This window comes from Lethenteron reissneri, chromosome 13 (genome assembly GCF_015708825.2).
Source record: "Lethenteron reissneri isolate LAM-NWPU_2019-01 chromosome 13, ASM1570882v1, whole genome shotgun sequence".
NCBI lineage: Eukaryota > Metazoa > Chordata > Hyperoartia > Petromyzontiformes > Petromyzontidae > Lethenteron > Lethenteron reissneri.
In genome coordinates this window covers 3,727,391-3,737,622 of record NC_083791.1, presented here as the reverse complement: position 1 = coordinate 3,737,622, position 10,232 = coordinate 3,727,391, and the positions used below count along the sequence as shown (strand labels likewise).

At 40.2% G+C, this 10,232-nt stretch overlaps 1 protein-coding gene across 1 annotated transcript in view; it reads left to right on the top strand.

Moving 5' to 3' along the window:
* Positions 1-1,987: 1,987 nt before the first annotated feature.
* The window catches only part of LOC133342012 (cell adhesion molecule-related/down-regulated by oncogenes-like), an 83,339-nt gene continuing 75,094 nt past the window's right edge, over positions 1,988-10,232 (top strand). The window contains exon 1 of the mRNA XM_061550878.1: positions 1,988-2,178. The gene's annotated coding sequence lies outside the window, so the exon portion shown is untranslated. The remainder of the gene's footprint in view (positions 2,179-10,232) is intronic.

Genomic DNA, 10,232 nt, shown 5'->3' with positions numbered 1-10,232 from the left:
CACATACCAGAATAGTGAAGTATGGTCAAACATCTCCCATGACAAATACGGCATGGGGCGGCTTTAATCGAGCAATGGATTGACAATGGCTGAAAATGATGATTATATTTTAATAAACTGATAATATGGAGAGAAAAAGCTAAAACGTTAAATTCTAGATTTGAAGCTTTCGTGACTGCCAGGATTCATACTCTTAGGTTTTTTCGGTAAAGTCACGTAGGTAAAAAAATTATATTAAAAGTTAATAATGGAATAAAATAAAATATTTTTTTTATTTTAATAAATAAAATATTTTTTTATTTTATTTATTTCCATTATATACTTTTAATTTTATTTTTTACCTGCGTGACTTTAAAGTGCCTTTATTCAGGTGAGCAATTGCGTGGTGGAATAAGGTGTGCCTGTGGCAAAGCACCTGGACTCTAAGTTTGTGAGTTATAATGACAGTCAGGGGCTGACTCAGCCCTTCATTCCTCTGGAGTCCACACAGGGACTCTCGTTCATGGAAAGTTGACCACAGTTCTGCTGTGGAAACACGGATCGCCAGCCTCACTGCCTGACCGTTGCTGATAGAGCAGCATTGCCCAGCGCTCGTTTTAATATGGTGATAAATCGACTGGTATTATTATAAACTAATCAACACATTTGTCAATAACACTGCCTTAAAATATAATTATATTTAATCGATAACATTGATGGTAATGGCCCTTCATTGATTTTTTTGCCTATAAAGAAGGGACATTGCACCTAATGTTACTTATTATATTTTAATCTTAATTTTAATTATTATATTTGATTGAGGACAGTGTTATCGCATGTGTGTTGAACTTCTTTCGCACCGAACTTAGCCAACCGTACTAATCGGAGGTACACATTCTTGACCAATGTATAGAGTTTTTGTTGAACAACTGCAAGTAAAATGATCACCCCCTATAAACAAGTGTTGAGTAATTGTTATCTCCATTTTGTCTCTTTTTTATTACGATAACAGTTTGTGAGCAAATCTGTTTGCAAGACTACATAAATTGTGCCTGTGTGTACATATAATTAACTAATAATTCTGATATGAAAGCAATACATGACCTCCAAAACTAATAGCTTTTATCTTGCTGATAGCGTACCTCGTATGTGTCCCAGGCTGTCTGATATGAACATGCCGCTCTGGTAATGAGTAAAAAAAATATCCCAATGACATCACAGCGATGATGTCATTCTAAACATTACAAGGGTTCAACTGCAGTGATGTCATTATTACAGCATGCTGAAGGTCTCTCTCGTTTTGTTAATCAATTTTGTTTATCGCATCTCATCATCACGGCATGGAATGCATCTGAGAAGACGTCCATCGGCAAGATGGAGAAATGTGCAGGTGGCTAGGTTCATTATTACATCGTGAGAGGTGACAGTGGCTTAAGGAAGCCTTCAATCAGCAGTGGACTGACCATGGCTGCTGATGATCATCATCAATGTGTAGAGTTTTTTTTTATCACTAACAAACTTTTGAACGTGCCTTAGCACAGGACACGCCGGCCTCATTTCTATTGGGTTGCCTCTTCTGTGACGAACAAAACAGACCTCGCACCGTAACATTTTGTTTGTGTTAGCTGAATCCCCTGTATATTGTGCGTGGAACAATACTTCGGTCGGACTGGCTTCCTCCTCCCCGGCAAGTCCACCTCTCCCTTACCTCCAGGCGGTGGAGATTCACGGGGGGGGGGCAGTGGGTGTGGAGAGCAGCCTCTGCCTGGGGTAGGGGGGCGACAGGGTCAGAGAGATGTTTTTAGTGTGCCTGTGATGCTTGAATTCCACGGAGAGCTGATTGGTCACAGACAGCGCAGGAGGAGGGGGGGTATTGGGGTGGGTTGTGTGCGTGGGGGGGGGGGGTTCTCCCCCCCCCCCGTTCTTACGAGGGGGCGGACGGGGTGGGAGTGGAAGGGGCAGTTCCATGCCGCAAGGAGGGGGGACGTCAAAAAATCGGCATCGCCCTCTGGGAGAGAAGCAATGCGCCTCGAGCCGGCACGCAGATCACCACGCCAGGTGCCGAGCGTCGCTCCGTCTCAAAGCCCCGATGCGTTTCCGCACGGGGCCGCTGCGCCGCGCCGATACGCAGTAAGACAGGCGGACTGCCACGCTTGGGGCTCATGCAGGTGTGACTCGCAAACCCTTCGGATCAAACTGGTAAGACAGCTCCGTTGACGATCGCAGATTTAAGCCGCGTGCCCGGCACGTATACACAAACACGCGCGCGCGCGCATGTGCACGCTTGAAGGTTTTCAGTCCAACTTTAGCAGATTTAACAATCTGCTGTGGATTTTTTTTATTCGCGCAAAGTTGTTTATGGTAAACCAGTCGTTTCGATGAGAAAGTGTAATTTAAAGGGTTTCTCAAAATTATTTCAAATAAAGATTTATCCAGGCAAACTCGTAAAATTCGGTAATTATACAGGAACATATTCTGTGAAGAATTTTAACGAATAATTGAACAATTGAATTCACATTGGTGTTACAGTCTTCTCTGGTGAAAGGAATAACATGCTCAAGTAAGCACAGTTATTTAATGTTGTTCGGCGAGATGTTAACTACCTCGCCTGGTATACAGGAGATCGTGTGTTCGATCCCGACCCTGACGCATGTACATTATGAAGTCTGCATTGCCTCTCCATTGTCGCGTGGGTTTTTTCTCCGGGTCGTCCTGGTTTTCCACCTACATTTAGATGCATGCATTTAGATTAATTGGCTGCTATAAATGCCCACGTGATAAGCCACTTCGTTGAGCTATCATTTGTGGCCAAGTTGCTTCTGAAGAAGAGCTACATAGCTCAGTGGACCTTACCTGGTAAACAAAAAAAGCTTTAGTTTAGTTATTCACCATTGCAATCAACGCATTTTCTTTTGACTGTGCTGCATAATTCATTATATTTATGAAGGTTGTAATTTACAAGATGCCAGTTATTAATTATGTATTGCAGTGGAAGTCTTCCTTTTAAAAACTGTATGTATAACACACATATAAAGTAAACTGCTTCAATACATGTACTTATTATTAATATTTTGGTATAAAAAAGTTTTCACATACATTTAAATACCCCCTTTAAATTAGAAAATGTATTCAGATTACAATTATAAATTATAGTAAAAATTATGTTTGTGTAATAGTATGCTATGAATAATTTTTTTCCGAATTATCACAAAACTGTTATGCTCACCATTATTTGTTATTTATTAGAATAATATACAAATACTAAACTTTTTTTACATTATGACTAAATAAAAAATGCATGTATTACTTTACAACACTGTTTGACGAAAAAATTATGTAAATTGTATATTTTAATATATATGTAAAATGAAACAACATAATCTGCCTAAATAGGAGTTTGGGAGATTAATGTTAAAATGAACAAGAGGGATTGGTGAAAAGTGAGTGATTCCATATAAAAAAAAACTCTTAAGCATTCGCTCGGATATTGATACATGTGATTTCAGTTAATATTTTCTCAAAAAACATAAGTACACAACTTGCCTCAAGCATAGCATCTAAAAATCACTTTATGAGTCTCGTTACTTAAACTTTACTCCTTGTAGTATTTTGATACTTTAAAAAAAAGTGCAATATTGAGTTGGTATAAAGTACACACATTTTGCTTCAATGTCGTTTAATTTGACAGATCTTGACATATTTCTCAATCATGAAAACTGCTGGCATGAGGCATTCACAATATGCGCTATGTATGTATTTGAACTTAATTCGCACCATTCGTAGCCAACCCTGCTAATCGGAGGTGCAGTGAAGGACAGCAAACTTTACACAAAATAATTTCTAAAGAAATTAGTTTCCAATCTCGATCTAATTGTGTGCATGGTGTATTCTGGTCATGCGAAAGCAGTTTAGTGTAATTTCCATAACTTTTGTGTGTTACAATAGTTCAATATACTGTATTGTACACATATATACTCTTGCGACAACACATCTTTGGTAAATGGGTTGGTGGTAATCTTTTAAAGGATGATTAATAGAATGTAGTGTAAAGTATTTTCATTCAATAAATATCAACAGAATATTGCGTTAAAGCTAAATTTACGGACTTATTCTTTTTAGGGTGTTTCATATATCAGACACATTTGTGCATTATTGTTCACTCGCCTAATATATAACATGCAACCTGTAATAGAAAATTGAATAGACGCCAAACATAAGCTTCTGTAGTGGTAAAATCAAACAGGCGAAGTGTCTCCATTCTCAAATAAGCATTCAGTTGTGACATCTCTGTTGGTGGTGCCAGTTTATGCACGTAATATGAACTTTTAACTTCTCAGAAAATGCAATTCATAAACTCTGAATGGATGACGTGCTGCAAACTGGTAGGCGTCCCATGAATTTCATCCAGGGTTGACAAAAGTTTAAACAGCACCATGTAGACTGAACCTGGTTGTGTATGTACGGATGGCAGTCAGGTGTGGTACTGGCGACTCGCACTTGCCATGTGTTCAGCATGGACGAATAATTCTGAGGGTTTGCGAATGTAAATTCCTTAAATGATACATATGCCTACACTCAGGAATGTATACATCAGCTACAGATATTAACTAGCATCTGATGCAATCCAGACACTTGACATTGATTATGGCCGAATATGTAATCCTGTATTCACTTTGAAACATACAATACATTTAAATGAAGCAATAACATTGAAGAGTCCAGTACATAAAATAAAATATTATATTGAGATTTAAATGCAAAATGCGCTTCAAAATAACTGGGTGAGAACCAATTCAAATATCCAACCACTTTGTTTAAGGAGATCTGGCAAAAGTACAATACACATACTTAATTTGGTAAATATAAGTGAGTTTCAGGGTTAATATATGGATTAACACTGGCACATATGGGTGCTGTCTTGTGCGAGTGAGGCATGGGGAAGGCACAGCCAGCTCTAAAGTTATCAGAGAAATCAACCACGCGATCTGTCGTGGTGGATTTCTCATTTGCACCGTAGGGCACAGGGTGCAAACTCCGCTCGCCTGTGTCAAGGGCTCTGACTACACAACACACGCATAATTGTCAGTCGTGTACATAACCACGAGCACGACCGGGTTGACGCATCATCTCCCTTATCAGTGCTGCCCCATAGCACAACGCATAAAAGCTTAATCGGTTCCATATAACAGGGTCATATTTTCGGGAAGTGACAATGGCCTCTCTTCAGAATAGGCCACTTTCAATGAAACATGTTCCAGTTGTAAATGCCTCCGTTATAAGTCTGTTCCAATGACTTAAAGTGGTGATAGAAGTCTTCTCGATGTATTGTCCAACATTGCCCACCTAGTAGCTTTACATTTTATTTTTCTCGTTTAAAAGGAACGGAAGATGGCTTTTTCTTTTTTTAAAGACCATAGACTTCGCACGCCATGGATATCATTAATGAACGGGTCGGATTGACCGTCACTCACAAGCGCCGCCACCTCGGGGAATGAATGAATGGACTGGCACGCAGGCAATCGGTGTGAGAGGGTGTGTGAGTCGTCCCCCCCCCCCCTCTCTCTCTCTCTCCAATGCGTGTGCCACTGTTGGGACTTACCCATCGCTCAGCCGAGAGGGGGCTCTTTCAGTGTATTTGACCCGTGCTGCTTTCATTAACAAACACTGACCCACACACTTTATATCAGTAGCTACATTCAAGGGCCACAAAAAAGCCCACTTTCTAAACACTTGAATGTACAGTCTATACCGGTGAGATGTGTGTGTGTGTGGCATTTCTGCAGCGGTCTTTCATTTGTGTTAATACATTTCGGTTCAATTGGAGCTTATTTTTCTCAGTCCCATTCATGAGTACATCAAATGCGTTGCATTCTTATCGTCGTCGTCATAATCAGCCATGGTTAATCCACTGCTGGATGAACGCCTCCACAAACTGTCGCCACCTCTCACGTTCCTGCGATGCAATCATTCACACAGCATCCGAACTGAATTCGTTGCTCCATCTCCCCTCTGGATGTCCTCCCGGACGCGCTCCATTCCTTGGCTCATGTTCTGAAGGAGCAGCGTATTTGATTCAATGTGAGAACTATGAAAGCAACAATTGCATGTTTCCGATATTGTTTCAGTATTTACATATGCAAAAATAACAATAATACAGCAATACTTTATTTTATTACAACAAACAAATAACTATACTCATAGTTTTTTTCGGTAAAGTCAAGTATGTAGAAAAATATATATTTTTATTAAAATAAATTACAAATATTTTTTTTTACATACGTGACTTTACCGAAAAAACCAATGAGTATAGTAGTTGCTGCAGTCACGAAAGCTTCAATTCTATATTAAACAAATAGCTCTGTTATATACTTTATTTAAATAACTTGTATAGTTTATTATTACAACTAGACGCACTTTTTATTGTCAGCTATGATGGTGTTGAGCTTCTTCTCTCAGTTATATCTGTATGATGCACAATCGCTGAATGCAAGGCTTAGTGTCCAGAGTGTCTAACTTAGAACTTCAAGAATACTCACAAGCGAAGGGGCACGTGTGAGAAGAACACACGACGGTGTGGAGACCTTTCTCATTTTCGACGTTATGACGGTCATAAAATCGCGGCACTTACAAAAAAAAATCTGGCCCCTATTCCCAAGCGTGCCGGCTGTGTATATTTTTCTATTTGGACATTGGCTTTGCGTAAAGTAAATAGCTTGTTTAAGCATGTTTGTTTAATGCAATGCGCAAGGGTGGTTTATTAGGCTTCTGCGGTGTCTTTTCCGTTGGCTCTGCACCAGCGTCTCGAAGCAGTGGTGGTGGTGGTGGGGGGGAAGCGGCCACGGTTTGAAACAACAAAGGGGAAAAAAACAATGTTGGTTTTTGCCTGGATTCCTGACCAATTAAAGGGGCAGTGTGGGAGGACAGGGAGACACTTTGGGAGTTGGGGGGAGGGGAGTTTTAGGGAGGCGAGGAGGCATGGGAATGGGTGACTTGATGGGAGAGAGCTTACGCGTGAAAGAGAGTATTGGATTTAAAAGCCAGCATTGTGAGTTAATCAAATTTTCTCATTGAAATGCCGTTACAAATGTGCTCACTGCTGTTATTCACCTTGTGGTTTAATGAGTCATTTGTCATTAGTGAGTGCACGTTATGGACTTACTTGGAGGAGAAAGCCCACTTGAGGACAGGGAAAAACATCGGCGGCGATGATGCAAAGCAAAGTAGTTTGTGAAGAAGAAATGCTAATCCGATGATTGATTTCATATCGTGCAGCAAAAGGGGTGAAAATGGGATTTGTTGTAATCTTTGAAGTTGCTAACTCTGTTTTACTCTTCTAAGGTTACCGAACCAATTGCATTGTCCTCCCACATTACGACACTCATCCTAGTTCTTAATGAGACCACTGTCAATATTTGCTTTGTTTTGCCGAGTCGAAAGACTTACTCAGTTGGGTCCTCCATGAGGATTGATCACACAAATTCAGACAGCCTAAACAAACACGAGTTCATTAAAACGACACTCGTTTTGTTTACTAAAGCATTCTCTTTTAATCTAAATGTATTTTTTATTTGTTTGATGTATATTTTATTAAGTATCTAAATACTAATTACCATTTTAAAAACGCGAATGCCTTTTTATTATCTATGTTTTTGCTGTACGAGTCGACATCTATGCTGGAGTTCCCTTCCATAAATACATCTAATTACAATGGCTCATAACAGTTGAAATACTAATTGTAATGACTGTTGGGTTTCTATCTGCCCACTTCAGCAATTGTTTATTGCTGTAGTTGTCCCACCTGATGACGGACGCTTGTGTTGCGCCCGAAACGTCGTGATTTATTATTTTATTTCTATTATTATTTCTATCATTTTATTATAAATTTTTATTATTTATTTTTACCTACGTGACTTTACCGAAAAAACCTAAGAGTATGAATCCTTGCAGTCACGAAAGCTTCAAATCTAGAATTTCTATCTGTGTTTCGTGTATAGTTATCCTTACTGCCCACTAAATCACGATTCATAAATGTCCTATGTTCAATCTTGACTTAAAGCTTTCGTGACTGTTCTATGTTCACTTGGTAGCACTGACTTTCTGTAGTGAACATATTTTTTTAAACTTACCTTGATGGTGAATGCTAAACGGCAAATGTGTCGTCTACAAACATTTAATATATGCATCGTCGCACACTGTACACACTTGTGCATTACATTGTGGAAATAACCGAATTAGCAAACACACATTAATGACATCACTAAATAATTACTAAGCTGATTCTTGGGTGTTGATAACTCAGTCGTATCACGTGAGCGGTTTCACCCTCTAATAAGCTTAGTCAAATACCTCTCTGGACTTGCTTTTGTAAATGGGTTTAAATGCCCTTAGGTGGGTGTGTGTGTGTTTGCACTTGTGTGTGTTTGTGTGAGTGTCTTTGTGTGTGTGTGAGTGCATGTGTGTGTGTTTGCGTGTCTGTGTGTGAGTACATGCGTGGTTTCGCACGAGTGTATTTGCGTGTGCATGTGTGTGTGCGCGTGTGTGCGTGTGCCTATGGTCACACTGGCAGGGCAGTTAGATGGACAGAAGCACAGACACGGAAAGACACGCATAGAGAAAGGCCTTTGGCTCCATCCAAGCCTCCAGCTGTGTGGCTCTTTTCTGTTTGTCTGTAGGGGACATTCTGAAATGCGAGGCATAAGGCGGCCGAGTGCTTGAGGGAGGGAAGGAAGGGGGTGAATGAATGCATGGGGCAGCACTTGCAAAGAAAACAGTATAAAGAATGTTATTGTTATAGCATTGCCATAGAGCAGTCTAATAAATTACAAAAAAATAAATGCGTACGTCAGCTCGAATAGCTATCAAGAGCATTAATACAGCCTGCATACACTTACTTGTGCGGCGCAAGCATAGACCATTTGGATGAATACACTTTGCGAAAATCGTCATTAACATAACACTGCCTTCGTTATGATGATTAATAAAGTAACGTTTCAGGCAAGTGGCCGATCTTCTAAAGGACCACTCTGATGGAAGGCCTGCCGTGCCAACACCAGCATGCTGTCTATTATTAGTGACCAGGCAGTGTGTTTTCATGACAATCGACGTCAATTAATGTACAGGATGCTCTTCAACACTGCCGTTGAAGTTGAACACAGATCCATTAGCGCAGGTGTGCGTATGTTGAACCAGTTTCGCACCGTACATAGGCAAACCGTGCTTATCGGAGGTGCGGGGAAGGATGCTGAAACGAAGATGCTGTAAATAAAACATTAAATCACGTGGTTTAAGACGAACACTTTGGCTCAGACACCCTCACCAAAAATAGAGTGAAAACATTAAAGAAGATGCAGACAATATTTTTGGTTGGTGTCGCCTTAGGGCTTTGAGTGACCTTTTTTTCTTGTTGTTGCGATGGAAGGGATGGGTGTTGAGAACGCATGAAAGAATGCACCTCTGTTTAGGCTCACTAGGATTAAGGGAATGGCCTGGAGCCCAGGCTGCCCACCACCCAATATAATGAGAGGGCCAGGAAGCAATTTCCCAATATGCATTAGCAAAACTCACATCACTGTCTTTTGCCCTAAATAGCGCAAGCTGGAACATATTCAAATATTTGGGCAGTAATCTCCATGCAACGTAATCAGCCGTCCTTGATCTATGAAAATTGCCGCGTTCTAAAGTAAATCACATGGCAAGCGCAAGTCTTCCACAGCTAAACAGATCGCGTTGTAACTCAGGGAAATATTTGGGCATAAATCGCTGTGCAGCGCAATCATTCTGGCCTGATTTACAAGAATGCTCGTAAAAATTCGAATTAATGGCCATAGCATTGGAAGTGGAAACAGAGTTTTAGTGATCAGCATCTTTTTTTCTATAAATAAGCCTCCTGTTACTCCTCCGTTCGACCGTCGCCGTAGGAAGAAATGGAATTTCAACTTACGGCTCACCATAAGAGATTTTTCTTTTGTGATACTGTGTTGGCATTTGGTGCATGGAGCACAAATAACAGATGCTGAAATACATTTGTCAATAACACTGCCCCAAAAAGGAGAATATATTTAAAAAATTAGATACGATTTTGGCAAATGTCAGTAATTAATAGCACATAAGATCCATGAAAAATTGCCATTGTCCGAAACGTCACCTATTATGTGTTTCCTGTTAGGGCCGTGTTATTGATGTGTTCAGTGTTTGTTAAGAGATGAGCAGAAGTCTGATGCTTGTTTGCGGTACCTTGGGACATTTTGACTCTT